This window comes from Micropterus salmoides, unplaced genomic scaffold (genome assembly GCF_014851395.1).
Source record: "Micropterus salmoides isolate LMB-PRFRI ecotype aquatic unplaced genomic scaffold, ASM1485139v1 Ms_hic_scaffold_14, whole genome shotgun sequence".
Taxonomy (NCBI): Eukaryota; Metazoa; Chordata; class Actinopteri; order Centrarchiformes; family Centrarchidae; genus Micropterus; species Micropterus salmoides.
In genome coordinates, this window is record NW_024040485.1 from 2832447 (window position 1) to 2839267 (window position 6821).

The 6821-nt window shown below is 41.3% G+C and overlaps 1 long non-coding RNA gene across 1 annotated transcript; it reads left to right on the forward strand.

The window, feature by feature from the left end:
* The first annotated feature begins 3831 nt into the window (after positions 1-3831).
* Positions 3832-4517, forward strand: LOC119901676. The gene is made up of 2 exons (XR_005444229.1): positions 3832-3948; positions 4136-4517. It is a non-coding gene; the product is annotated as an uncharacterized LOC119901676 (long non-coding RNA).
* Positions 4518-6821: the final 2304 nt, after the last annotated feature.

Below are 6821 nucleotides of genomic sequence, written 5' to 3' on the forward strand. Positions count from 1 at the left end.
GCGTCATCAAAACCTTCAACTCGCTGACAAAGTCTATGCCTGGGCTGTCCGACCCCGTCTAATTAAGTGTGTTGTCAAATAATTTTGGAAACATTTTTCCTCTCCTGAAATATTCGCGCATGTCTGTCTCTGCAGTGCCATCACAAGCCTCTACTGGCAACTCCTAACCACTTGAGAGACCTCTCGAGTTGTCTTAAATAACTGGGAGAGTAAAAGCGATTCTTAGCTTTAAGAAATTTGATAACTTGCTTTAATACTCAAGTTTGAATGTAGGAGTAAATTTCATGAATTCTCAGCACTTAAGACTAAAATGGCACTTTGAGAAGCTTGATAAATACCGGCCCAGAACACCAACTCATTGCAGAGACAAGCATCTATCTGTGTAATTATTAACTTTTATTTAACTTGAGAAAGGTGACTGAGCTTTCACACTCTTTTCCCACCCACTCCCTCCTTCAGTCATACATTAACACTTGGCAGCAGGCCACTACAATCAAGGTTTGCACTTATTGGAGCTGAATTAGAGGGAATGGGCTAGAGAGGTTTGAAAAAAACTGATTTACAAATATATTTAATCACAGAAAAGCCATTTAAAAGTAGACAAAAAACATTTCTGGACAGAAAACCTTAACGTATAAAAAGCAAAATCTCAAATCAGACAGGATGCATGCTTTAGAGAAGCATTTCTCATATAAAACAAACATGTCACATCGCTGCAGACCATACATAGACTGGTTTACTCCTTTCAAGGCTGTTTGTATTTTCTACTAAATATCAATATATCAATTTTATTTATATAAAATTCAAATTTAAACGCACTATCCAATACGTACGCCAAGACTCCTCACAGTTGAGCGGCTATTTGAAGTTAAAGGGCCGAGAGAATCTACATCAAGCAGTTCAGGGTGTCCAAACACTATGATCTCTGTCTTGTCTCCGTTTAGGTTGAGGAAATTTAGGTTCATCCACATTTTGATGTCCTTCATACAGTCAAGCAGGGGCTGCAGTGAGCCCTTTGCTTTTACATTAAGGGGCAAAAAAATTAATTAAGTTGAATATCGTCTGCAAAACAGTGGAAAGAGACCTCATACATCTCAATGATGGAGGCCAGGGGCAGCATATACAAAGAAAATAAGATGGGGCCTAAGACAGAACCTTGAGGGACACCGCAGGTAAATGGGGCCGTTTCAGAGGAATAATCACCGAGGTGGACAGAGAAGCTCCTATCGGTTAAATAGGATTGAAACCACCTAAGTGCAGTACCTTTGATTCCCACATAATTTTCCAAACCGTGACAAGAGGATTGAGTGGTCAACAGTGTCAAAGGCAGCAGTGAGGTCTAAGAGCACTAGGATGGCAGAGACTCCTGAGTCAACAGTTAAAATCAAGTCATTAAAAACTCTTAAAAGTGCCTAACGAAGGTTAAAGTCAAGGGCAACTGGACTTGGTTGAAGATACTGGAAGACGTTTCGTCCCTCATCCAAAGGACTTCTTCAGTTCTGACTGACTGGCAGGGAAACTCAGCTATTTAACCTCAGTGGGGTCGTTTGCCAGGGTCATCGATACTGCTGGTTCGTTAGTGTTCCTTTGGATGAGGATCATCACGGGGATTTGTAATGGTGTTAAACATGTTAAAAAGAACCTGTGGCCTGTGACAGTTGTTGGCAACCAGCTTAGAAATAAAATCAGATTTTGCAGATTTTACAGCTCTCTGATAGTCAGATAGATATTGCTGTAGGATTTCATATGACACTGAGTTTATCTTTCTTCCACCTTCTCTCAGCTTGCCGACATGCACGTCTAATCGCTCGGGTGGTGTCATTTAACCAGGTCTCTGAAAGTGCTGTAGTCCAAGATGTTTGTGCAGGTTGAATTAAAAAGATTAATAAGTTCATCAGCACCTGTAGCATCACCTCCATCCAAGTTATAGAGCACAGAGTCTTTGAAAGCAGCCGAGAACTGTGCCTGGGTTTGACCGTTAATTACACGACAGCAGCGTGCAAAAGGAGGTTTGACCAAAGAAAATGGGACTGTAATTTATAATAAGACAGGGAAGTGATCCAAAATACATATGTTACAGATTTCATTTACATGAACACACAAGCCATGAGACAGCACAAGGTCTAATGTGTGTCCCTTTTCATGTGTTGGGCCAGACCTTGAGCCTGAGTGAGATTAAAAGAATTAAGAAGTATTTAACCATAGGTTTGCTTTCACAGCATACATGTAAATTAAAGTCACTACAAATTATAAAATGGCCGTAGTTTAACCTTACACCTGCTATAAAATCAGCAAACTCTTGCATAAAATCTTTGTTGAATTTCGGTGGACGATACACAACTGCACACAGCGTCGGGGAAGAGGCGTTTAATTCAAATAGCTGGAATAGGTGGCAGATGCAGAGAGCCGACACTGGAAGGTGGATTTAAACACAGTGGCAAGTCCTCCACCTTTGCCAGTGGTCCGAGGAGAGCTAAAAAATGTACAGTTTGGAGGGAGAAGCTCAGAAAAGGAAGCAGACTCACCAACATGAAGCCAAGTCTCGCCCACCGTAGAGGAGACGAGGATGAGGCACATCCGAGGACCTCAGTTAAGCCTTGAGGCGAGCAAGCACTCTGGCACGCTTTCCACGTCTCCTGTGGCGCTTTTTCTGGGGAAGATCACACGGGACACAGCGCAGGTAGTCTGGGATGTTGGACAACCATGGGGGGAGGCCTCCAGCCTGTTCTCCCAACCATCTCTAGACAGCCCCAAAGCCTCACAGGACGTTTGGATGTCAAACAAAGTGGCGATCATAAATGAGAAGGCTAGTTACATCCCAGCAGCAAAAACACAGAAATAAAGCAGCAGCAAACAAAAGATGATGCAGCGTGATGCTGACAGACGGCTTGCCTTACACACTGGCGCCATCTGAAAAAGTCTAAAAAGACTAAAAATCCACTTGCAACTCTAATGTAGCTTTATAGCTGATAAATCACAGTCAACAATTTACTGCTGTTACTTTTTGTCAGTTACACTATCGGTATGTGGTTCTGCCTCCAAACTGTTTCAGTCCCTTTCAAAAACAACCCAATATGAGCATCATTTATCCATCTCACGAAACAGACATGCTTCTGTTTTCAAATGTATCATTCCCTATCCACTCTGAGAGACCTGCATACAATCAATATAATATTATATATCATTTTATATATTCTGAAATATACTAAGACTGCCCTGAGACCTTGTGTTCTATGGGTGAAATGGACCAGAAACCAGCCTGCCAGATGAATTAATAAGGTTATTACTCATGCTACGCAAACAAGAATACAGTTTGAACAAATACAAATAAGTAAATAAATAAATCATTATGCAGGAAGGAAATTATAAGTGGTGAAGTGTGAAATGTAGGTAGCTCAAGTGGTTTGACAAATGAAGTGGTAAATGACCTTCATAGCAGGCGGCTGCAGTCTGAATTGAGGGAGTGAAAATGTGCAGATAACAAACAGGACCAGATTCAGATCTGAGGGAGGGGAGAAGCGTTACAACGGCAGGGTTGGAGGTTCAAATCCACCTGAAGACATAAACCACAGTGACCCACAGAGGTAAGAGTTAAATGATTGAACATTTAAGATGATGTTGAATTGTTTAGTGGCCTTTTATTCTTCATTTCATTTTATTTTTCATGGAGTTCTTTGGTCATAGGAAAATGGATCAATAGTGTTTATGTTGTGATGCCCTGTGGGGTCATAAGTGGGTGTGGCCTATCTCTCTTTCCCTTGTAGATCAAGAGCTGATTATGATAACTGAAAGCACCTGGGCCCAGTGTCTTTGAGTGTAGGCTATTAGTAACCTTGTTTTCTCATTCTGCAGCAGGCTGCTGTCAAGACCAGGTCAGACCTCCCTGCGGCTGGCTCCCCGGTTTCTCCTTTAGTTTGGTTGTCTTTGGTTTTGGATTCTTACTTTGTGGTATTTATCTGGTTTTTGCATACTACAACACCTTCACACATATACATTCAAATAAACATATTTTTACCATGGTGTTTCTCCCTTTTGTTGTGGCCTTTTGAGCCAGGTGTTACATCCTCGCCCCCCCCCCAGGTCATGATGTACAATTCTGGATGACGGTGACTCATGTGTCTGTTTTTTCCCTCAGGTGTCTTAGGTTTGGGTGACGAGGGGAGAAACTGATAAGAGGGGGCTGGGTGCTTGGCTCTCTCTCTGGCCCACCTTCCAGCCATGGCAGCAGCACAACTCTGAGACTGCGACCAATTTGTATTTCCTTGATTATCGTTCTTTTCTTATATTTCTGATGGGACTGGTAGTTTAGTTTTCGCGGCTTTATTTCTGTTTGTTTAGTTAGGGATTGGTTTAGGGTAGAGGGGAAGCCTCCAGATCCTACGGCCCTTTTGTGGGCTGGTCTGGAGGGCTTCCCTTTCTTTTGTTTGTTTTGGCCAGCCCATCAGACTTGTTGTTTTTGTTTAAGTTAAATTTTGAACTTATTTCATGTTTATTTCAATAAACTTATGTTTGCATTACTCCTGGACTCTTCGGTTATGTTCAACCCCCTCTTATAACGAGCTTTGGTGGTGGGGGGTCGTAACACCAGGCCATAACAATGTTTATTAATATTTCAATGTTTTGGGGAGATTTACTTTCTTTGTAACACCACCTGGCACCCCGCGATAAATACTATTTTGAAGTAAAATTCCCTTATACCTGATTTATTTTGAGTTTGTTAAAGTTTAACAGGACATAGCACAGATGAAAGCTCATGGTCAGACAGTCACTCTGAAGTCACAGCTTCTAATAATGTCTTATAATAACGGCTCTTGTATTTCATGAATAATTTATAAAAACTTGACTGACTTTAAGATGAAATTTGTCTTCATACCAAGTGCAATACCTTTTGTTTTAAGTATGTATAAGTTTGGAATGCATATTGATTGTGTAAGGTACAATATTGTTTTGCAATTGTAATGCATGACACACAGGCATAGAGCAAATTCTCTGGACATGTCCAGTTACACTGTCTAGGTATGATAAATGATTGGACACCTGCCAGCTGATCAGAATAAGGAATTCTCAGTGAGCATGGTTAAATCCACAGTCCTAACAATACCTGGGGCTTGACTTTGGTCGGTTCTGACCTCAGGTTTTGACAAATTCTGTACCTTAGCTTGTTCCTGTGTTGTCTCTCCCTCTGGTTAAGTTCCTCCTTTGACACTTGTCCATTATCTTATTGACACATCCATACCAATGCTAGGTTGATGCGGAGTGTACACAACATCCGGCTGCGCTCTGGCTATACTTCGGTTCAGTCACGACTTGTGATAGTTCCAATTTCAGACACAGGAAACAGAGGTTTTGTGCCCAGATGCAGACACTAACACAGATGAAATATACTTCATCATATTTATTGACCTAAATGGTGACACTCACAGTTGGGATGAAGCATTCTAAAGCAAAGCAAAGTAAGTCCAGAAACAAAAGGCAATAATCCATTAATCCAAATGAAAAAAAACATGAGGTAAACCCCGGAGACTGTGGTGAACACTAGAAGAGTGACTGGTGAACAATGAACACGCAACTTAACACAAGTGAGACAGAGACTTAAATACACATGGGGTGGAGATGATGAGACGATCAACCCAGAAACACAAGGACAGTAAGTAAAACAAGACAAAGACACAAGGGACAGACAAAACTACAAAGTAAACCAGAAAACATTGAAAACAAAACCCCAACAACCAAGAACTATGACAGTTTGGTCATAATTTTCCATGTTTTATAAGCATGTAGAATACACGTTTGTAGTTCATTATATTGTCACAGATGATTTTTAGGCTATATTGAGGACCGCTCACTGTCATCATTCATTTCAAATGTCTGTATAGCAGATCTCACAATACAGTTGTTGTTACCCTGTAATTTTGTTTGTCTGACAATGTCGTGATCATAAAATAATGATTTTAGAAGACTGCTGGCATAGACTGTAGATAAGAAGTGGTATGGTGCATTCCATTTGACATGGGAAGTCGGAATTTCCGAGTTCAAAGGTCAAAATTTCAAAGGGAATGCCCCCTTAAGTCGGAATCCCGACTTCGGAAGTCGGGAGAATCGCGCAACAGTTAGTGAAAGCTCTAGTTTATACTGTTTATTAGCACTTCTGTCTCATAGAAATGTTTGTACACAAAGTGCTGTCCAACAGCTGTATGTGCTACAGTGTTTAGTGTGAGTAAATACCGCACAATGCATTTTTTTTAATCAACTGGCTAGTTGTAAACAACGACTGGCTGAGCAAGGTTTTCCGACTTGTTAACTGGAACGCCATCAACTTGGGTGTGATGTCATTCCCAGCTCCGACCTCCGACTTCTGAGGTAAATGGAACGCACCAGTAGTCATCATGATGTCACCTGTTGGTTTGTGGACTGCCGTTCTGAAGGCTCGAGTTTGGTCGATAGGGCGCCGCTATGTTGATTTTTTTGCAACCAGTGGCACCAGACGTGACCACATTTGGACAAGACAGTGGAGCTAACGGCCCTGTGTGGAGCTAGCGAACAAACTCTTAAAACTAAATGTTCTCAGCAGAGAAAGTGAACAGCCAACTCCTAATAAGCTTTTTCAACGGTTGTTAAAACTGGTTAAATTTACACAGTGCCGTGGGTGCGAGTCACTCTAGCCTGATTGACAGGTCTCCATGGTAACGGCTAGTCAATCACTGACAATCCTGTCCTGAAGCATACTGGTCTATTTTCCTCTAAATGGGACCATAATTTACTAAATGAACATCATGTTTTATTGAAGAAGGAAAGTTAGGAAAGTGTTTACTGAGGTAATA